The sequence below is a fragment of the Myotis yumanensis genome, unplaced genomic scaffold (genome assembly GCF_028538775.1).
Source record: "Myotis yumanensis isolate MYYU_CA2020_CCGP unplaced genomic scaffold, mMyoYum1.0.hap1 SCAF_8, whole genome shotgun sequence".
NCBI classification, from domain to species: domain Eukaryota; kingdom Metazoa; phylum Chordata; class Mammalia; order Chiroptera; family Vespertilionidae; genus Myotis; species Myotis yumanensis.
The window spans coordinates 70,061,899-70,086,507 of record NW_027223759.1 but is presented as its reverse complement, the minus strand read 5'-3'; the positions used below and the strand labels follow the sequence as shown (position 1 = coordinate 70,086,507).

General features: G+C 36.8%; 1 protein-coding gene and 1 pseudogene across 1 annotated transcript in view; one reads left to right on the top strand and one right to left on the bottom strand.

The window, feature by feature from the left end:
- LRP1B (LDL receptor related protein 1B) overlaps window positions 1-24,609 on the bottom strand; it is a 1,706,338-nt gene that overhangs the window by 1,210,536 nt on the left and 471,193 nt on the right. The gene's annotated exons all lie outside the window — the stretch shown is intronic.
- LOC139015870 (U6 spliceosomal RNA) lies at window positions 20,744-20,842 on the top strand (annotated as a pseudogene).

The following is a 24,609-nucleotide window of genomic DNA, read 5'->3' as shown; positions in this document are numbered from 1 at the left end:
AAGCAGGGATGCTAAGGTAACTTCTCTGAAAAAGAATAATTAAGGAGTTTCAAAAAAACCCTTTTTATTTCATGGAAATGCAAATTTCAAGCCATATATAAAATGGGTTCTCAAGGTCTTAGCATTTTATTCTTTGGTAACAGCTGGGTAGACTTTAATAGCATAAATCCAGTAAACAGTAACAGCAGAAAACAAACAAACCAAACCTCATAGACAGAAAATGGTGGTGACTACCAGTGGGCAAGGGGGGAGTAAATGATGGAAGGAGACTTGAATTGGGGTGGTGAACACACAATATAATATACAGATGACTTTTATAGAATTGTACACCTGAAACCTATATAATTTTATTAACCAATGTCACCTCAATAAATTCAATTAAAAGAAACAGTAATAGCAAAGAAAGATCCAAGCCTCCATAGAGTACATGACAGCATAAAAATGATGACTGTATTTTTAAGTAAATCTAACTGCCACCTTTAACACCTATTGTTTAAAAATGCTACATGAAATGATATAGAACAATGCAATATGTTAGGCAATGAAAACAATAATCAAATTGATTTGCCTACCCCCATTCTTTTCTTAGTAGCTTTCATACATGGACATGCCTTTTCTTTTAAGAATAGCTGATACTCTGGTATCAATTAGTTAAAAGTTTTCTTTTTTATTGTTATATATTCATATATCCCATTTTCCAGCAATAGAGATCTTTCAGTATACCATTTAGAAAGATACTTTGTAGATGTAAAAAAAAGATGTAAAAGGACTAAAAATTGTTATAATTTTAATTAATATAAAAAGACATATTTAGAAATATTTCTTTACATTTCTTCTATCTATAAACAGTTAATTTGTTTTGTTTACTGCATACACGTGCCTTCAATCATCCATCTGTTGCTTTCAATTTCACACGTTACTAACATTGTTCAAATTCATCTCTTCATATATCTCTTGTATACATCCACTCTTTGTGATCCTGTTTTGCTGCTTTACCACCACTTGCATGTACTCTTTTATTAAGCCTCTAAGTTGTCACTCTCTAATCTCTCTGCCTTTCCCCCCTATTCTTCATCATATCTAAATTGTATGTCCAAGGTTGTCTATTCCCAGTTTTATCCTTGGGCAATCAGACTCATTCTTCAGGTTCCTGCACAAGCATTCATACATCTGCTATATCTTCCCCAACTCCTGCAGGCAGAGTTATTCACTCCCTCCTTTATTATATCTTTATTTAAGCATTTGGGGGATATTAAAATTGCTTATAGTATTGTAATTATGTTTGGCGATCTGCTTCCTGTATGAGATTGTGTGCTCTCCCAAGATAAGAGCTGTACGTGTTTTATACTTTTATCTCTAGTATTTAGATAAGTACCTGAAACAACTAGGAGCCTCAATAAATACTTATTGAACAAACATATAAAAAAGAGTTGTTTAGGGAGCAGAAGAAAAGTCAAGTCAATAGCTATGTGTGCTATTGCTATACTAAATCAAAATATTATGGAAATATTATAACCATCTTTATTATTGGTGCAATTTTGGGTATTTAATATGGTGAGATATCATTTGGCTGGATTACAGAATGGGACTCTGCCTATCAGACTTTAGAGTAATTTTCAGAGATCAATGTGGCTATTTTTATTTCTATATAAATGTCCCCAGATTTATCACATTTATCTATGCTTTGCTTCTTAGTTAGCTTCTTCTTAGTTTTTTTCTCATAAGATTATGGTAAGAGAATATGAGTTTTTCTCATCAGTTAATACAAATGGAGTTACCCAAGAAAAAGAGCTCAATGCAAATATTCCTACTAAATGGATGAATTAGCAAGATAAGGGAAGTACATATAAAAATGTAATTATCATGTTTATGTTATGCCATTTTTTCTTAGTTTATTTATCTAATGTAAAATTTTAAACACTGACCACTGTTGAGAGAGTAGTACATAGAACTCCTGACAATCAGCTTCAACGATTACTAGTGTTTTAGCGTCCTATCCTAATCATTCTTAAAGAAAAGCAGAAGCAAATAAATACACAGAAAAACAAGAACTAATCGGTAATTAGTCCTAGTTTCATAGGGCTTCCTAACTCTTTGTTAAATACTAAATAAATAATGACTAGGAGAGATACTGGGGAGATAGAATCTAAGGGAAATAACATTTGATTGAATAAAGAGAAGAAAAGCCAAAATTGAGTCTGCTGTTCAGTTAATTTGCATTATAATCTATCTGATTGGTTTCACTTAAATTTATGCTAGGGAATCTCCTGCTTTTTAAAAGGTATAATAATCAACAACATATTAAAAATATGAGTTATTAAAAACCTGAAAGGATTTGTGAATTAAGGAATTCAAGTTCTCTGGAGCTTAGTTCTACAAGAGTGGCAAAACAGCAATTTCTCTCCACAAATACGAGATGAGATTAGAGGATGGATACTTGGATTCCTTTGTGACATGAGATTAAATTGGCAGAACCAAGAGTTGCAATTTTTCTTTTTCTTTTAGGGAAGCAAACCTCCAGGATGTACCCGAAACCGAGAACAAGAGACCGCTCACACTAAAATGGCCTGTTCGCAGGCTTATTAGCAGGTTAAGGGGCTGACATTAATGCTTGCTTAATATAATTATTCCATGCTACTTATAAATGGCAATTATTACAAGTTAACATACTTTGTGTAGCTATGGAAGGACTGCAACAAAGATGAGCTAAGGAGTAATTTGGGACATCTACCATTCCTTCCCAGGAGCAGCCTTTTAAACAGCTGTTACATAGCATTGATTATTCTAGCAGCCTAATTGATAAAGGCATGACTGACTACATCTCTTAAAGATGATCATTTTAATTCCCCTAAACCATGAAACTAATAGAAATGGGATGTGGGAGAAGCAATAAAGATTTTTTTTTCTTTCTTGAAGTTCATTCCAGACACATTAGCTTCTAGAAGGAAATGATACAGTTATATGCATTTTGCCTTGTTATTGTAATGAGTTAAAAACAATTTTATGATTGTTTAATTACATTGAACACATTAATACATATTTTATAGAATTATTTTCTGTTTAAACCATTCATGGTACAATAATACTGTCACAGAATTCAAATATACTTAACCATTAGATATATCAAACCTTATAATCTTCATTGTAGTCATAATTGATACCTCTCCCTTTCTCACCCTTCCCCCATGTTTTACACTTCTTTTGGATACATTTAAATAATGACACTCTTTGAGAACCTACTCAGTTGAAGTCTTTGTTATAGTATTGATTTTTATAGTGGCCTGTATCAGTAGTTGGACATACGGGGAAAATGTCCAGACTTTGGCAAAAACCCAAACTGAACTTTCCTCCAAAAAGAGTCAGGAAGGATTTCATTAACCTTTTAGTTTAAACCTCAAGTGTATTTCTCATTTGTTCAACTCTCAGGCCATATATTCCAGGGGAATAAAACAGCCAGACCATAGCACTATACTTTTTACTTACATTAGGGTTTATATTTGAAATAAGTAGAATGTTCTATAGTCAATAAATGAATAGCTGCATCCTCCATACTTTTACATACAGAGTACACACGTTAAAGTATATATGTTTACTACATGCCACGATGATCTTCAGTGCTTATAATGCCAGTGAGTCAATACAATGTTTTGAGGTTCTTTCTCAAATGGCAAGTAAAGATTAAGTGAAAGAAGAGAAACAACCATTTTTAATTGAATTTAATGGGGTGACATTGGTTAATAAAATATATAGGTTTCACCATATTTAGATCACCATACTGTTGTCTGTGTCATGAGACTTTCTTCTTTTCTTTGCTCAACCCCTTCACTCTTCTCACCCAGCCCCCAGCCCCTCTCCTCTAACAGCTGCCACTCTGTTCTCTGTATCTAAGGGTCTGTCTCCACTTTGTAATTTTATTTTCTTCAGTAGACTCCACATACAAGTGAAATCATATGGTAGTTGTTTTTCTCTTACTAATACCCTCCAGGTCCACCCATGCTCTCTCAAAAGTAAGATTTCCTTATTTTTTATAACTGAGTAGTATTCCATTCCACAAAATGAAAAGACAACCCACTGAATGGGAGTACATATTTGCTGACACATCTGATAAGGACCTAATATCCGAAGTTTATAAGGAACTTGTAAAACTCAACACACACACACACACAAAAATCCACCAAAAACAAAAACAAAAAACAACCAAACAATTCAATTAAGAAATGGGCAAATTACCTGAACAGACACTTCTCTAAAGAGGACATACAGATGGCCAAGCGACATATGAAAGGATGCTCAATGTCATTAACCATCAGTAAATGCAAATTAAAACCACAATGCGATATCACCTCACACCTGACAGAATGTCTCTCATCAATTGATCAACAAACAACAAGTATTGGCTAGGATGTGGAGAAAAGGGAATCCTAGTGCACCTTTGGTGGGAAGGCAGATTGGTACAGCCACTGTGGAAAGCAGTATGGAGTCACCTCAAAAAATTAAAAATAAAACATCGTTATCACCCAGCAATTCAATCTGGGAATATATCCAAAGAAACCCGAAACACGAATTTGAAAGAATATATGCACCCCTATGGTCAATGCAATGTTATTTACAATAGCCAGGATTTGGAAGCAGCCCAAGTGCCCACTTGTAGATGAGTGAAGAGAAACAAACATTTTTGTGTTTGAAATAATTTAAATTATTTTATTACAAAATTAACATAAATAATGTTCAATTTTAACCATTTCCTACTGTACTTGTGATAAATGAGCTGACAAGGTAGAATATATCAGAACAGCTAAGTTAGAATCAGATTAAAGAATCAGATGACTTTAGGCAAAATTTTTATCATCACTGATATGAAAAGGCTTATCTCTTGAAGTGAACTTTCCAATAGTTGACAATCTTATGACAGATTTTCTAAAACGGGAAGTTGAATTTAACTAATCACACGCTGCTTCAGATATGTCAAAATTAAGGGTTATTTGGACAATAATTAAGACATCTCAAAATGTTCTTAAACTAGGCAAAACTTTACTAAATTGAAATATTTAGACTTAGTCAAAATGTCATACTGAGGTAGGGTAGAAATGAATAGTTCTTCTGACAATTTTATGAGAGGTGTTCTTCTCCCAATTTTTAGTTTGTGGGTTTGATGTGAAAAAAAATTAGGGGAGTGGAAAAGAAGAAAAAAGATGGGGGAGGAGCAATATGTACAAAAAATGTATCTCTCTCATTTCATACCAAGGCACTTAACTAATTAATGGATAATTCCAGTATCTGTTTATATTTGAGGAAAATGTGTGAAATTAAAAATTGTACATTATATGTTTATATTGCTCATCTATGAATACCACAGCTAAGTATCCAATTTTAAATTCCTCTATAGACCTAAAATTGTACATATTTTAAAAAGTTGAATAAACATAAAATGGATTATTTTTTAATTATGTGAGTTTCATGTCAATTACTGTACTTAATTTCCTTGCTGGAACTTGCATGTCAGCAGGTAGTACAGGGTTCACTACATATCTTTCAATATATCTACGTAAAATCTGCCCTTTGAACTTCAACTTCTTGCTGTCACATCAGTAAAGTGATTCACATTACAAATAGCCGCATTAACTATTCCAGGACTATGTAAGAATCCATTTTTATTGACATGCTATGTGTCCATACAGTCTCTTTGGAAAGTAAAGGGGAAGAGTCATTGTCTCTGCAAGTAATATTAGCCAAATAACAGGAAGGATTGCTAGTAGCTGTCCTATTTTTGTGCTGCTGTGGTAACACTGTGAACTTCTGATGTTCTTTAGGTAGTTGCCCTGCTGTTCATTCCAAATTTGTCAGGTTATTTGGCACCTGGTCTGACCTTAATGTCTAGAATGAACTGCTGAGCTATGAAGTGTTCTGATTTCCGGTACTGTGCCAAATTCCTCCCCCCATCCCTCCACCTTTAAAATAACAAGGGCAATCAGACTGAAGAAAAATGGCAGAGTTTCAGGTCCAATGATGCTGATTATCAGCATAACACATACAGTAAAGCATGACATCAACTTGTCCTTGAAGATCATTACAAGTCCAGCTGGAATTGGCTAAGTTTACTCAAAAAGGCAATGGTAAGCTAAAGTACACATTTTCTAAAGATACTTTAGCAAACAACTAATGAGGTTCATTTTCACATCTGTTTTCAAAGCTTTGGGCACGCATATTGAAGAAAACATTAATATTAATTCACATGGACCATGTCCAAATAAATTTGGAATGAATAAAGCAGCCACATTCTTCTAAAATGGACCTGATAAATTGTATGGTTGATATGAAGATTTGAAGATAGTAAAAATAAGGTATTATTTGTCAAATATAAAGAAATATTAAGACATCCTTTCTTATTATTCAGAATAAGGGGAATTCCATAGGAAGAAATTTCCCCAAAATTTACACGCATCTTCATCACCTTCTCACTGCCAAAATATTGCCTGTTTTACCTTTTCTAGATTAGTGGCAGTAATCCCCCCTCTTCTCACAATGCAGACTTTTGCAACTTGGTTTTATGTACACACAGGTTAAAAAAAAAGAAACACCTCAATTTTATCTAAAAATATATAACAGTTTACCTTAGACTTCCCCACTCAGTATTCAGCACAAAATTTTACCACAGTTCTCATTCCCTCTTCAACAGGGCTATGTAGAAACATGTTATGATTTCTAATACATACAGATAAAAGATTAGCATATTATATATACAGACTGCAACAAATAAAATTAGTACATAATATATATATGTATATAGTCTACAGAAAGCTATCCAAACAGTAAGTAAATCTTCATTTGAGAAACCTTAAAGTCAGCTAGTAGGGTATTAGTTGTTTTTGATTCACTCAAACAAAATTCTTATTGAAGACCAGAAGTATGCATAATGCTATACATACTGAATAGATCGTATATCACAGAACTTTTAAGCAGGGGAAATGTCAGCAATCAGCCAGCATTTTCTATATGAGGAGAATGATGCCCAGGGAGGTTAAGTAACACATCTAAAAGTATCAACATCTAGTTTAATAAAAAGCACTAGGCTACTGATGTTATGTTCTTTTCACAAAACCATGGTTTGTTTTCATTTGAAATAGCTAATATATGCTTTTTATATCTATTTAGAATATTCTTGCCTATGAAATGGAACAATATTAAAAATATTGTTGGTAAATATCTTTCCTTGTATGGATGTATATGTGGTTATGCATAGGTAGATAGACAGACAGATAGATGGATATAGATATAGACGTAGATAAATATATTTCATAAATAATAAGTACCATTTTCAAAACCAACAGTATGGTGAGTGAAGGGGGAGGTGAAGGTAGAGGAGGGCATAAGGGAGATAAATGGTGATGGGGAAAATAAATTTTAAAATGTTATTTTAAAATTGTTTATTCTCCCTTGCTCATTTTTAAAATGTAACTCATTAAAGGGGCAAAATTAAGCAAAATGTTTTCTCCTTCTAATAACATTTTTCTAACCCTTTTTATTGTAATTCAAATTAAAATGTTGTTTGTTGCGCTTTCCCTTCCTTTTGAAATCAAATAATTTATTCAAATGAAAAAAATCTTCAACAAGTCGCCAACATGATTCAGCAGAAATGCATGTAATTATTCAAGCCTAGAATGTTACCTTGAGTGATGTAATTAATGTTATACTCATTGACAGAAAATTTCAATTGCCAGAGATAATGGATTTTAACAAAATAATACTGGATCATCTATTCATTCTAATAAAGGCTAAGGAAAAGTCAGAAGAAAGTCAGATGAAAAACATACTAAGGTTATTATAAAATATTATCTACTCTTTAAGTCTTTCCTAATATTTCCAAACACTTTTCTTTATGCTTCTATTTTGCCCACTTATTTTAATATCCTATATAATAAAACCCTAATATGCAAATTGACCAAAAGACAGAACGACCGGTCCCTATGACATACACTGACTGCCATGGGGGAGACGCTCAACGCAGGAGCTGCCCCCTGGTGGTCAGTGTGCTCCCACAGGGGGAGCACCGCTCAGCCAGAAGCTTGGGCTCATGGCTGGCAAATGTAGCAGCGGTGGCGGGAGCCTCTCCTGCCTCCATGGCAGCGCTAAGGACTCCTTGGCAGATGTCCGCCTGCCAGCTTAGGCCCGCTCCCCGGGGGTAGTGGGCTTAAGCCAGCAGGCAGACATTCCCCAAGGAGTCCCAGACTACGAGAGGGTGCAGGCCGGGCTGAGGGACCTCCCTCAGTGCACAAATGTCGTGCACCGGGCCTCCAGTTGTACTATAATTTACCTTTTCTTCCCAGGCATAGTATCCAATTTGCTCAGAGCTCAGTACATGTTTGCTAAGTAAATGAATAAAAAAACAATAAATGTAGTATGCATTTATATTCAATGTTAGAGATCACAAACTTTGAAATTACTTTTTACATACATGAATGTTACCTAATTGTAGCTGAACATAAAAATCACCTGGCATTTTTACTAAAAGTACAGATTCCAAAGATCCTTCCTTGAAGAAATTTGGATCTTAACTGGGAAAAGATAAGATTGAAAGTGCCCTGGGAGATCAGGTAATTTGGAATGATCTACAGAATCCCATATTTACATGGCAAATTTCAAGGGCATTAAGAAAACATATTTAACTTAACATTATATTGTCTGTATTTTATATGGAGTAATTAATAATTTATTCTCTATTTTTCCAAAGATATTGAATTGATTTTTAGAGAAGAAGGGAGAAGAAGAGGGAGATAAATATTGATGAGAGAGAACATCAATTGGCTGTCTCCCACTGCTCCCACAGGGATTTAGCTTGCAACCTGGGCATGTGCCCTGACTTACCTGAACCAAACTGGCAACCTCTCAGTGCATGGAACAACACCCAACCAACTGAACCACACTGGCCAGTGATATTCTCTCTAATTTTATAAAGAGATTCACATTGCAAATATTTATCCAGTTCCTATATTTGGGTCTTAGGCATGCAGAGGTTTAGCACATGGTAGAGGTCTTTATAAATCTCACAACACATGAGGAAACAAACATCTAAAAATAAATTAGAGTCCAGAAATAGATCTACATAAATACAATCAACTGATAATCGATAAATAGAGCAAAGACAATACAATGGAACAATTATAATCTTTTCAACAAATGATGCTGGAAAAACTGGTATCCACATGCAAAAATATAATCTATATCTGAACTTTATATTCATCACAAAAATTAACTAAAAATGGATCACAGACTTAAATGTAAAATGCAAAATATTAAAACTCCTAGGATACAACATAGGAGAAAATCTAGATTACCTTAGGTATGACAATAACATTGTAAATACAACACCATGATCCATGAAATAAATAACTGGTATGCTGTAACTCATTAAATTTTTAAAAATTATTCTGTGAAGGATATCAAGAGAATGAAAAGATAAGCCACAGACTCGGAGAAAACAGTTCCAAAGGATATATCTGACAAAGGACTGTTACACTAGTACAATATATAAAAGAACTGTTAAAACTCAAAATTAAGAAAACAGACAACCTCTTTAAAAAATGGGCAAGACACCTGAACAGACACCTCACCAAATAAAATATATAAATAGTAAATAATCATATGACATCAGGGAATTGTTAAACACCATATAACAATGGGGAATTGCAGATTACAACAACAATGAGATACCATAGGGCACCTATTAGAATGGCTCAAGTCCAAAACGTTGGCAATACCAAATGCATTTAAGGACATGGAGCTGTCCTCAAAACTCTCATCCGTTGATGGCAGGAATACAAAATGGTACAGAAACTTTAAAGGACAGTCTGGCAATTTCTTACAAAAACTAAACATCCTTTTACCAGATGATCCAGCAATCACTCTCCGTGGTATTAAGCCAAATGAGTTGAAACTCGGGTCCACACAAACACTTGCACACAGTGGTTTATAGCCGCTTAATTCATAAACATAAAATTTTGAGGCAGCCGAGATGCCCTTTAGTAAGTGAATGGGTGAATAAACCTAGTACATCTAGATAACGGACTGCAATCCAATGTTAAAAAAAAATAAACTATAGTGAAGCCATAAAAAGAAATAAAGGAAACTAAGATGCATATTACTAAGTGAAACTGCCAATCTGAAAAGGCTACGTATTTCATGATTCCAACTAACAACAGTAAAAAGGCCGGTGGTCACCGCGGTAAGCGAGTGATGAACAGGTGGAGCACAGCGGATTCTTAAAGCAAGGAAACTATTCTGTATGCTAATGCAATGGTGGATACATGTCATTTTTCACCCTTCAGAACCCATACAACGAACGTTAAAAAATAACACAATATCTAACGACATGAAAGAACACTAAGGTAAAATATGGAATTTGGGTGATAATGACGTGTCAGAGTAGGTTCATCAATTTTAACAAATGTTCTACTCTGGTGGGAAGGCTGATAACAGGCAAGGCTTTGCATGTGTGGGAGCATGGAATATATGTGAACTCTCTGTGTCTTCCTCCTAATTTTGTTGTAAACCTAAAACTGCTCTAAAATAATTTATATTTAAAAATAAATTATAATGTACTATGACGACATTATAATGTATTTTGAAAGTTCAGAGGTAGCCCACAGTGTGTGACTGGGAGAGAAGAGCAACAAGGGCCTCTTGAACAGGAACTATAATTTGAGGACATTATAACTTGCAGACTTGCTTGACTGGGCAGATCAATGGAGATAAAGATAAACATTATATTGGATTCAAAAAGGAAGTAAGTGTCAGAAAAGTTATTATCACTCTTCTTGAGCTTAGTATTTCTCTCCATCTCCTTGTTGCTAACTACAAAATAAACCACACTCACTTCCTTACTATTGAGTGTGGGATGATTATGATTTAAGGAGAGATATTTTTTGTTGGAAGAGCTAATGCTTTTAACAGAAGTCTTCTGCTGGCCTCTCTGACATCCCCCAAGGGACCCTGGATTTCGAGAGGGCCCACTGAATTTCAGAAAATGGCTTTTAAGACAATAAATATGTGAACAGAGTGAAATAAGTGTCCCTCAGTCCCCAAGCAAGGTTATACAGTGGAGGAAGGAGGGGAAAAGCTATAAAAACTGTCTATTATAGATAAGTATTTCATGAGGATGTTACACACACACTATCTCCTTTAATTTGCCAACTTATCCAAAAGATAGGTTTCGGCACAATTTGCAGATGAGAAACATGATGTCCAAAGGTCACATGCTCCACTGGAGACTAAGCTAGATCTCAAAGTGCTATTGATTTTTTTTTTCAATTTTACTATGACTTATGACTTTTAAAGTACTTTGGAAAAGTAAGATTCATAGTTTCCTAGTGTATATGTCATTTTTATCCTCCATTTATGAAAAGCATTTCTAGTAGGAAAAGCTGAGTGGGGAGGGATTAGGGTGTGATAGAGATGGTGAGAAACCACCAAACTAATTGTGTAAGCTACCTGAAATTCTCCTACCATCTGCACATCCTCTAATCTAAATATCATTTCTTAGAGGGAACTTTCTCTGACCTCCACTCCAGACTAGATGAGGCTGCCAGCACCTTTTCATAATACTTTAAATTAGCTGTTCCATCTCACTTTCTAAGGTAAGCCTTTGAGGTAAGGGATCCTGTCTGCTCCATAAATGCACAAATCCCCCACTACAGCTATATTGTCAGTGCTGGGAACACTATATAAATACTAGAGACTTGGTGCACAGATTCGTGTACCAGTGGGGTCCCTCAGCCTGGCCTGCAGGGATCAGGCTGAAATTGGTTCTCTGACATCCCCCAAGGGGCCCCAGATTGCGAGAGGGCGGTTCTTGGGTGACACACCCCAGAATCAGGCTCCATCCTCTCTAGTTCTGGGTGCATCACCCAAGAACCGCAGTTGCCAAGTCACCGCAGCTCAGCAGTTCCTGCGTTGAGTGTCTGCCCCCTGGTGGTCAGTGAACGTCATAGCTACCGGCCGGTCAGCCAGTCAGCCAGTCAGTCTCTTAGCTATATATATACATACTAGAGGCCCGGTGCACAAAAATTTGTGCACTCGGGGGGCAGGGGGAGGGGGGACCCCCAGCCTGGCCTGTGCCCTCTCGCAGTCTGGGACCCCTCGGGAGATAACGACCTGCTGGCTTAGGCCTGCTCCCGGGTGGCAGAGGGCAGGCCCAATCCCTAAGTGCAGCCCCTGGTCAGGCTCAGAGCAGGGTCGATTGGGGAGTTGGGGCGCCGCCCCATCATGCACAGAGCAGGGCGGATTGGGAGGTTGCGATGCCACCCTCAGTCACGCTCAGAGTAGGGCCGATTGGGGGGTTGGGGCACTGCCCCCTGTCACACTCAAGGCAGGGTCTATGGGGCGGTTGCAGCGCCACCCCCTGTCACGCACAGAGCAGGCCCAATCAGGGGGTTTGGGTGCTTCCCCCTGTGACGCTGATCCCGGTGCCGGGAGGCATATTACCCTTTCACTATATAGGATAGCGGCCTGGTCCATGGGTAGGGGCTGGCTGATTTGCCCTGAAGGGTGTCCTGGATCAGGGTGGGGGTCCCCACTGGGGTGACTGGCCAGTCTGGGTGAGGGGCTGAGGGCTATTTTCTGGCTGGTGAGTGACTAAAGCTTCCAACCGCTCCTTGTTTTCTTTTTTTTTTTTATTCTGGGCCAGCTTTAGCTCTGAGGCCTCGCTGCTGAAAACATGGATACAATGTTTCGGTCTGGCTGGATTTCAGTCCAGCTGGTTTCTGGTGTTTTGTTTAGCTTCTTATTTGCAACATAGTACATAGTTGCTTAGAGTTGCAGCTGAGAAGCCGGCAAGTGAGGCGGGGAACATTGGAGTCTGGAGCAAACAAGCCTCATGCTCGCTTCAGTGCCTGGCTGCCAGCTGCCATCTTGGCTGACAGTTAATTTGCATATTCTCACTGATTAGCCAATGAAAAGGGTAGCGGTCGTACGCCAATTACCATGTTTCTCTTTTATTAGTGTAGATATATATATATATATATATATATATATATATATATATACTGAATGAAATATAAAAGATTTGAAATCATATACATAGTGTTGTTTCTAATTTAAAATGTGTTCTGAGAAATATTCTTGTCCTGAAAACAGGTTTCAAATACCCTGACTCCATCCTTTCTACCTTCTGCAAATCTTATGAGGTTGATCTTTTGTAGCATTTAACTCTAAATGTAACTTGGGTTTGTTTAAACAACAATTTTTGAGAATAAGATTTCAAACTGAGAGAATGGAATCTAAGGTTAATATATCAAACTGAGCCTATGGCCGAATTCTCTTTCTTCCTATAGACAATCCATATCCTTCACATGAGCTGTTCAGAGAATGGAGTCCCAGCCAGCTATCTGATTAAATTCTGTTCCCACCAAGAGGGAAGTCACTAACAAGCTAAGGAAAAAAACGGCATGAGAGAAGAGCAATCCCACCCCATGTCAAGGCATTCATAAATTGGATCAATACAATCCTAGAAAGCACCCACAAAAACAAAAATGATATTATAACCTCATCCAAGGTCGCTTGCACCCTGTAGCTAACAAAAGGCAATATTCTACCACCCACAGTAGTAGCTTAATGTTCCCAGCTGCTGTGGAAAATGTTATACTGGACAAATGGGACTCAGGATAGCTATGGGATTAAGAAGCAGTGGCAGGGTCTCAGACTATCACATACAGAAAACTACAGGTGTTGAGGACGGGACATAGAGAGCCTACTGTATTGATTTCCACAGTGCTCAAGGCAAAGGCAAAACGAATGAGACTGTTGGAGAAAGCAATACTTAGTCACTGGCATAAAGGACTGGAAAGTCTCTTAAGCAAAGCTGCAGGGATGAAATCAAACTCCCAGACAAAATTCCTCATGGTGGATTTTTAACTGACTTCAACTGGCGCACTCAAAACTTACCCTTGAACTACCAGTTCCTGTTTGAATTCCATAAAAGAACTTAGTCTTTTATGGAGTTTTGTTGGCTTTTTCATGCTAATTTAGCAAAGATGTCTTTCCATCCCCTGTCCCACCCATACTAATCAAACAAAATATAATCTAATAGCTATAGCAAATCACATTGTCACTATAAAAGTCAAAAAAGCCACTAGTTAATAAGTACTGTCAAAAAACATGTCCTGGGATATTGAAATCAATGCTTCCAATCATATTGTGAATTATCCATCATTTCCCTTAACATTAACTTTACTATCAAACACCCTTTGGAATACTCTTCAATCTCTTTGAAGTTTCTTCTCATTATGCCTTTTATGTCCATATTTATAGTTTTTTATTTTTTCTTTAAGATTTATATTACAGTACTCTATTTTCCATTTATGGTAACTAATATATTTTGATTATCTATTTTATAACTTTTAAAATATTACCTATAAAAAATACAAATACCAAATTTTATGCATGTTGTGGTAAATTGTACAAATATTTTTCTAAATTTTTATTAAAGAAAAAAACAATAATTATCTGGCATTTATAAATGATAAATACTTATAGCACTTAAAATATTTAATGATTAGCAAACAAATATTCCCAATTCTCCACCACTCAACTCAGACATATGACTTATGCCATTATCTTTTTATTACCTGTTACTCTGTCTAGCATGCATGCATTTATTCTGGAAGTTCTCCCACTGTGACTGCTCTGCTGTAATCTGTTACTGTGGTTTTACCTAAGCCTAGTCCATTCTATTGTTTCATACTTCCTGAAGAAATTTAGACTAAAGAGAATTGTCAGTGCCATATTTTTTTTTTCTATCTTTCATACAAAAAACACACATTTAATTTAAAATTATTCCCCAAGTCTTATTTAAAACACAAGTTTTCCAATTACAAAAAAAAAAAGCTGCTTGAGGGTAGGGAGAGTCTTTGAATATTTTTCAATTGTTTTTTTTTTTTTATTGAATCTAACACCAAACAGAATTAGGCATTTAATGCAGGATGAAGACTAAATGAAGCTAGAAAGACAGCAGTCAAACACGACATAAAGTTGATCAATGCTGCTCAAAGCTGATCCACAACCGCGCATTTACAGACAGTTGTACAGTGAGAATGTATTGTGTTAAGTGTTGCAGAAGTTAAACAAAAGCCTCTTCTCTTGGAGGGCACCACACTGTGCTAAAGGAGGACCATAGCCTAAACTACTAACTTCTAAGGATGTTCTGGATTTAATGAGGATCACATTTGTTTGTGATTTTGACATTTCCCCCATATCAAATTGACTTTCATCTTCAAATTTAGAATTTTCCACATGAACAGAATTTTGCATATTTCTCTGTACCCCTTCATTTATATATTGCTTTCGTCACTCATGAGAATAAGGTGATAATTAGCCTCTGACAAACACAGGGAAATTGCATAATACATAATAACTCAATGGAGAAAGTTCTGCAAACTTGTGGGATGCCCTTATTCTCGCTGAGTTGGTCTGTTCTTACTCTAGTGACCCTAATTGTGTATTCCATTCACATCCAGACTATCAAATTACAGAGGTGAATATTCTGGTTTTAAGGAAAGAACTATAAACATGTATATGGATATGGAATTAACAGACCCACAGAGGTCATCGTACCCTTGAGATAGATATTACTTTCAAATTATTACAGCAGACTTGCTTGGGGATAGATAGTTAGGTATCTAGAATCCAGCATAAAAAAGTAAGGCTCAAATATTAAATGTGAAGTATTTCCTGATTCCTTTTCTTCCAGGGAAGTGTTTTCCTTTGAATTTACAAATCTAATTCCAGAAATAATGAATGTAATGGTCTTGCTATACTGATTTTTTTAAATCTTAGTAAAATACACTAACATAAAATTTACCACTGTTAAATATATAATTTAGTTGCATCAGGCATACATTCACAGTGTTGTACAACAATCACCACTATCCATTTCCAGAAAATTTTCATCATCCCAAACAGAAATTCTGTACCCATCAAACATATACTTATTTCATGAATATTCACATGCACGCTCAGGCTATATTAAAGGGTTCCTGAAATTATGAGGAAACAAGACTATAAAAATTAAGCAATCTAAAGTAAAATTAGCCACATGTGCTAAAGTTCTTGAATTAGCATAGCAGAAAGTAATATAGAACTCATGTTATATACTGTGCCATTTAAACATTTATGTCAAGAAGGAAATTGAAAAGGGCCCCCAAAACTTAAGTTCCTGTATTTTGATCCCAAATAGACTAACTTTAGAACTTGGGTTAAAATCTTTAAAGATGAGTAATTATTTCCCACAGAGCAATACACTTTAAAGAGAATTCAGAAAACAAATAAACCTATTGGAAGAATTAGCTCTGAAGGAAACTGAAATACACATAGCAGTCCCCATTTCTGATATAATGTGCTCATATAAATTTTATCAAAAAAGGCTCATCCTAAAACATATTGTTCTCTCTTCATAGAAACAATGTCATAATTGGGGAGCTGTATTCCTGAGCAGGACTTTGCGCCGAATAAATCATAGGTATAACCAATAAGATGTCATAAAAGCAAAGCTATAGAAACTATAAACCTTTGTAATAATTTAAAATAGTAAAATTACACTCCTTTGTAGAATTTAACAGCTAGAAGGGAATTTAGAATATTGCTGAATTTAAGCCCCTTATTTTATGGATGGGGGGAAAAAATAATTTCTCTAGAAAAGATGTGTGACAATCTATCAGTTTTCCAAAGTAGCTTGTAGAACTAGGCACTAAAACTGAAGGTTTCTTAATCACAACCTAATATTTCAACATTATGGTTGACATTAATTATACATGATAAATATTAAATTGAGTGTATATGCAATATATAAATTACAGTTTTACTGTCATATATAAAACTAAGATTCTTCCCATATTTAGATTAAATTCATAAATTGTTTATTTATTTAGAAATTTAACAGACTTTTAGTAGTATGACTGGAGTAGACCATTTCAATTAAGAGTAATCTCCAGAAGTTTGGTTGGACCAATGATTTTTTTCTGTTGATAATATTTCCCATTAAATAAATATGTAAAAATATTATTTCTTTATTCATTATTATTGTAAAATGACCATTTTAGTATCTTGATATTTGTAAATATCTCTAAATTATATTATAATTTAAGAGGAATCAACTTTTAACTTGATTGTATAACAGATATTTAGCTCTCTAGCTAAAACCAGAAACACACACACATACCACCAAGGGTAGCTCTGAGAGAAACATTTACTTTCATTCATCTCTCAACCCCTCCACTCACCACCACCCCCAAAATAAAAGGGGAAAATAAATTTAAATGTTCTGCTCTACAGGATGGATGAGACATCATTTAGAGACAACCATATTTTTCCAAATCACAAACATACATGACTAAGAATGGAACACATTGGGTGTTACCTCAAAATCTGGCAAATAGCTGAATGAAGGCTTTTAGAAGTGAAGTGTATATGCTAACTGGAAGAGAGAGAAATGTTGAAATATGAAAAAGGGGGTTACTGTATTTTGCGTGAATCTTGAATACAGTCTTTATTTCTAAGAAAACTAGTACTCTGTTCACTTAAAAATGTTTACATCTAAACACAAACTCTGCATAATTTCCTTGCTTATAAATATGTATGTGAAAAAGGTTTTACTAAATAAAATAAAATTAAAAATTTTTAAAAACTATACCAAACGTATGATTTGACCATTGGGATGTGTCCAAATGTTTTAGTTGGCTTTTGCATGCAGTGTATGGAATAACATTTTCAGACATGACTTCCTGACAGTTTATTTTGAAAATATTCTGGTTTAACATACCTTTCCATGTGAAATATGATGGAAGGAGCAAAACAAAATTAGTGAAAATAAACACATCATTGGATAAGTGAGTGTATAAAATAATGAATCCATAAGTGAATTGACTGACCAGACCAAAAATGATTGGTTATATCTTGGATATACAGGCTTCTTTCATTTTCTGGTTTTATAAATTCAGGACTGATAATTTACCCGAGAACTCACAGCTGACCCAGAGAGGACTGTGTCACTCTTGGCATTGACCCAGCAGCACATTTCTGGTGACTCTTGTCATCATTTTGGCCATTGTAATCTCCATTATCAATGAACAATCAATATTAAGTGAATATATAGTATGTCTACATACTATACTAAAAATGATAGAACAGATATATAACAAGGATGCTAAACTAATGGAGTTTAGTGTCTAAATGTATAAAGAAGAAATATAAAAATAAGCAATAGATATATACTGTCTAACACTGAGTGCCACCACTAAATTAGTGATATATGCAAATTATGAATATCTGTAATAGGTTAACTGTTTTATTAAATTAGTAAAACAAACAACTCAATAGAAGAAACATGTACATCAAGTATTAACAGGAAACTCATAGCCCAATAAATCAAGTGTACAAAAACAGATGAGAAAAATTCAACTTCGGTAACAATAAGAAAAATGCAAATTACAATGTAAAGATATAAATTTGCATTCATAGGCCTGACAAAACCTTAGATTAGTTAATTAGATTAATAATAGCAAATGTTGAAACCGGTGTTTGTTGTATAAATTGGTAAAGTCCATTTGGAAGGCAATTGTCAATGTCTATCAAAATTAGAAGTGTAGAATATTTCTTTGATACAGCAATTCCAATTGTAGGACTTTAATCTTGAAAAATTATCATATAATTTTTACATGATACCTTAACTTTATGTCATATAATTTTATATTATATAATCTAATACCAATGTATGGCAACAATAATGTTTATTGCTTTACATTTGAATGGAAAAAATATGAACCAAATAAAGATCTAATGGTAGGAAACTGGTTTAAAAAAAATGGCATGGTTTCTATTATGGAATACTTTGAAGTTCTTAAAAAGAGTGAGGTAAAAATTTATGTTTTATCACATAATCGCCTATCAGGCATATGGCTAAATGATTAAAGTACATCATTGAACAATACATATGTTTATGTAAATTAATATATTTGTATCTATTCCATCTGGCATACATATGTATATATGTAAATACACAGGAAGATGCTTGGAAAATTTATTCCAAACTGTTGAAATGGTTAGTTCTGTGAAGGGAGGTGAGAGCTAGAGAGGAAGTGAAGGGAAACCAGAATGTTTTGTTTTGTATAATTATATACTGTTTGGAATTTTTGCTTTGCAAATACATGAATGTAAACTTCATTTTTTAAGGAAAAGATGTGTACAATGACAGGTAATACATTGGATTGATAACCAGCAGCATAGTATTGGGGCAAGAATGACAGACAGATTAATGAATTATTCAGTAGAAGGATAAATTTTTTTAAAAAATTACCCTGGGCTTCTTTAAAATGGCAATTTATTTTTTCCTGGCTCTTTTGAGATATAATCGACATATGACACTGTAAGTTTAATGGGTACCATGTACTGACTTGACACATTTAGATATTGTGAAATGAACATCATAGTAGTGTTAGTTAATACCGCCCTCACTTTACATAATTACCATTTCTTTTGTGTGGTGAGAATATGTAAGATCTACTCTCTCAGCAAGTTTCAAGAGTACAATACTGCAGTGTTGACTACAATAGCCATGTGGTGCATTAGATCCCAGAGCTTACTCATCTTATAGCTGGAAGTTTGTAACCTTTGACCAACACTTCCTCGTTGCCCCCAGCTCCCAGGCAACCACCACCATTCTACTCTCTTTTCTTGTGACCTTACTGCCTTCGGTACCTGGGTAATTCTGACCTCATAAAATGCATTTTGGAGTATCCCTGCTATTCACTTTTTAGAAGAGTTTGAGAATTGGTATTAATTTGTCTTTAAATGTTTAGTAGAATTCACCAGGGAAACCATCTGGTGCTGGGCTTTTCTTTGTTGGGAGATTTTTAAAATATATATATTTCTCTTGATTTCAGAAAGGAAGGGAGAGGGAGAGAGAAATAGAAACATCAATGATGAGAGAGAATCATTCATTGATCAGCATGCCCCACTCTGGGGATCAAACCCGAAAATCATGACCAGGAATCGAACCATGACCTCCTGGTTCATAGGTTGATGCTTAACCACTAGCCACACCGACCTGGCGGGAGATTTATTTGTATTTATTTATTTTTAACTGGAGTTGAATATCTGGAGATTTTTAATTTCTGATTCAATCTCCTTATTTGTTATTGGTCTATTCAGATTATCTATTTCTTCAAGAGTCAGGCTTTGTAGGTTGTATGTTTCTAGAAATGTATTTCTTCTAGGATATTCAATTTGTTGATGTATAATTGTTCATGGTAGTCTTGTATGATTTTCATTTCTGGGATATCAGTTGTAACATCTCTTGCTTTTCTGATTTTATTGAGTCTTCTCTCTTTTTGTCCTAAGTCTAAAGGTTTGTCAATTTTGTTTATCCTCTTAAAAAACAGTTCTTAGTTTCAATGATCTTTGCTTCTTTTTTTCTGATCTCTATATCATGTTTTTTTTTTGTTTGTTTGTTTGTTTTTCTGCTCTGATCTTTGTTATTTCCTTCCTTCTGCTAACTTTGCAGCCATAGGCTTTCTTACTCTAGGCTTTTTTGTTGTTGTTATAAACAAGTACATTCTTTCAGATCTTTTTTTAAGCCACCTCAGAAGCCACTGTGATAACAGGAAGTTGTTGACATGAAAAGTTGTGAGATGGCTACTATAGCCCCTGCCCTAGGAGGACTAGGCCCTCCATGAAGTGGCGGTCACAAGTTTCTGACAGTGCTGGCTTCAGCAGTACATGCTAAAGCTGGACAGATACAGATATTAACATGGCCTTGCACAAGGACGACACGCAAGTTTGTGAAGTGTTCCCTGTTTTTTGATGGCTAGTAACTAAAATTTTGGAGATGATTACTTTGTAGTGCATACAGATATTGCATTAGAATGTTGTATACTAGAAACATGTAAAAACAAACAAAAAACAAACAAAGGATCCGACATACCAAGGCTATAACCAGGCTTCTTCTATGCAGACAACACTCAGAGGTATGTGAATTAGCTAAAGGCAACCTGGTCAAGGACCCAGCCTGAACATGCAACCTTTATCCTATACAGGCAGCATGTTCAGGGCAGGGAGAGAAAGAAACACACCAATAAAGACCAGTTCCAAAGTGTTAAAAAAAAAGTTATGTGATGGAAAATCGGGTGAAAGCAGTTCCATAATGCAGCGCCCTGTGAAAATTTAGACCTGAGCAAAGGGACTAGGGCAGAGCTGCAGGGAAGGGAGCTCTTTGCACAGGTCACCGTACAAAGGTCACAGCAGGTCTTGACAATGTTCTGAGAATCAGTACCAAAAGCAGCAGAAGTACTCCTATTGAAGGATGAGGGTATAAATCCCAGAGACCACAGAGGCCCAGGAAATCAAGAGCAGTCAGGAAAGGGGCACTTATGAAGATGTGACCATGCTGTCAGTGACCCGTCAGTGCTGAGATGACTGGGCTAGTTGGGGTTTCCTTGGCTGTCCATGACCCTGTATGAACCCCAGGAGGTGCCTCATGAAGAAGCCTGTGAGGAATCACATCCTTACCTGTCCCTCTCTCTTTCTGAGCATTTAAAACGCTCATCTTAATTCTGTCCCAATTAATGTTCTCTGGGATTGTGGTTGAAGTAGCATTGGTTCACCATAAAACCTTTTAGTCTTTCTTTAAGTCATCTGAACAGTCCGCACAAAGGAAAGGAGAAATAAAAATTTTGTCTCAAGATCAATTTCACATTTCACTGTATTAAAAATGCTGTTTCCAGAACTCATATTTTAGTACCAAAAGCAGCTTCAATTTTAGATAATGCTAAAAATAGGGGTTTTGACTCAGATTTTCACTTAATGCAAGGCTTTCCTGAGACACAGCAAATGCATAAATCAAGGGAGAGGCACAGTCGTCCTTATTTTAAGCTTTTCACCAGTGTGGTTGGCCAAAGGACAGAGCCTGAAGGTCAAGTAGATTACGTGCGTACTTGGGTAAATTATTTAGTCTCTCTGAGACCGTTTCTCCATACATTCAAGGGTGCACCTGGTAACTGTGAACATGATGTCTGTTCTGTACACCCTTTTCTTAGGTTTATAGCAAAATTGAGGAGAAAATACAAAGATTTTTCATGTCTCTCCTTCCCCCGCTGCTGCATAGCCTCTCCCATTACCAACATTCCTCACCAGAGTTATACATGTGTTACAGCTGATGATCCTACACTAAAGCATGATGATCACCCAAAGTTCATAGTTTATCTGATGGTTTACTTATGAAGTGGTAAATTCTATGGGTTTGGGAAACTCTGTTATGACATGTGTCCATCATTGGGTGTTATCCAGAGTATTTTCGCTGCTCTAAAAACCCTCTATACTAACCATGTACACCCCCGTTGCCCCTATACCCCTTGACCACAACTGATCTTTTTTACACTCTCCACAGTTTCGCCTTTAGAATTTCATATGGTTGGAATCATATGACATGCAACCTTTTCAGATTGGCTTCTCTCACTTGGTAAAATGCATTGCAGGTTCCTCCATGTATTTCCGTGGCTTCATAACATTTATTTCTAATTTTGAATGTTTTGTTATATGTAATATTTTCTTATATGAATGTACCATAGTTTATCCATTATCCTATTGAACACTTCTTGGTTGTTTTCAAGTTTTAGTGATTTTAAATAAAGCTGTTATAAACATCTGTGTACAGGTTTTTTGAGGACAAAGGTTTTCAACTCTTTTGTGTAAATTGCTGGACTGTATTTTAAGAGTCTGTTAGTTTTGTAAATTGTCTGACAAACTGGCAGTGCCATTATGAATTCCCACTGGCCATGATGTGAGCGCCTGTTCCTCTGCATCCTCGTCAGCATTGGGATTTGTCAATGTTGTGGATTTGGGCCTTTCTAATAAGTGTGTAGTGGCATATCCTTATTGTACTAATTTGCATATCCCTGTGGACACATAACATGGAGCATCATTAAAAGAAATAAAAACTTAAATTCATTGTATTTATTTAAAACTATAAAATGCAAAACAAAACAAAAATTCACAAGAAAAAAAATAGAGAGAGTTCAAAAAGAAAGATGTGGTGGGGGAGCAGGTGGAAGAAGAGGCACCACAGCTAGAATTGAGTAGGGCTCCAGAGCAAACTCGGCTGTCAGGGGTGGTGCGACCAGCACAAGCTCAGGATCTAATGCAGGTTCCAGTGCAAGTGCAGGGAGTGGTTCAACCTTCAGGAGCGGTGCACCCAGGACCAGCTCGGCGTTTCTGCAGGAGCCGATGCCGATACAGGTGCACGTGATGGCTCTCCCTTCAGGGCTGCTGGTTCCAGTGCCATCTTTGAGTTCTCGCCATGATCCAGTGCAGGTGCAGGAAATCGTTCTCTGGGTTTGGTGACTGGTCCTGTTCCAGCTCAGGGGATCCTGCAGGACCTGCTCCACATCTGCCTATGGGACCGGTGTTGGTATTGGCTGCAGCTCTAGAATGTCCTCTGGAGCTAGCAAGACAGTTGGCAGTGGAAACGCCTCAGGTTCTAGAGCAGCCTTTCCTTCTGCACTGGCTTCTGCACCTCACCATGCTTCTCAGAATCTATAGGCACTGCAGCTGGAGCCGGCTCACACTTATGAGCTGGTACCGGAGCCTCAGAGGGGTGGAATCCAGGTCCTCTGGCCCAGTCAGGTGAAGGCGGGAGACTGAAATGGTCCAGGTGGGAGACTGAAATGCTGAGCTGCATGCTAATACTGGGCTGGATCTTTGGGCAGCATCTGGACAAGAGGCATTTCCTGGCCATACCTGAGCCCTGGTTCTGGGGTACCCTGGTGCTTACACACCAAGCTGCCCTGGCTTTACTTGGTGGCGCATCATTTCTTCCCGTCACTCAGGGACATAGAGCGGGTGTTTCTCACTGATGCCCAGGGTGGAGCTCTGTAGACAGTGACCGGCAGCCTGTCTGGAGGCATCACAGACCTTGGTCGGCCTTATTTGCTGCCACCTCTGCCCACTGGACCTTCTAATTCCAGATCAGGTGCGAACCTGTGTCTGCACAGACCTCTACTCAGGTGAAATAAGGTTCATTTCCAGGGCTCAGGATAAACCTCAGGCAAAAGGGCCCTGTTCCATATTCCACGTCCACCCAGCCAGCCTTGACCTGAGGTGTGAACATGACCAGCCCACTAAGCTTGTGACCCATTCTCAGCCTGCTCTTGATTGAGACAGGCCCACCCCACTACACACACACGGGCAGGGAACATTGACCTGCCCATGGGAGATCAGAGGGGTGGTCTAGCCTAAACCGGACCGCTCCTGGCCTTCCTGTATTCGATTTGGGTCCCCTGGAGAAAAGTGCCAAAGGAGTCTGGGGTGAGACCTTACCAACATCTACAGCATTCGAACGGGCTCTCAGTGAGTGATTTTTTTTTTGAAGCCACAATCTTGGGACCACAGGAAGCAACAGGAGAATATGCTATTCATTCCAGCATCTCAAGTGAGCTGGCAAGGCCTTCTCTGGCATGTGGCTGCCTGGTTACACGGTTCCAAATTCTGTTGGGCACTGTCATCAGGAAGTGAGGATACTGCTGGGAGCCCCCTACTTGGGCTTCCTCCACAGAAAAGAGCCCCCAGGGGCCC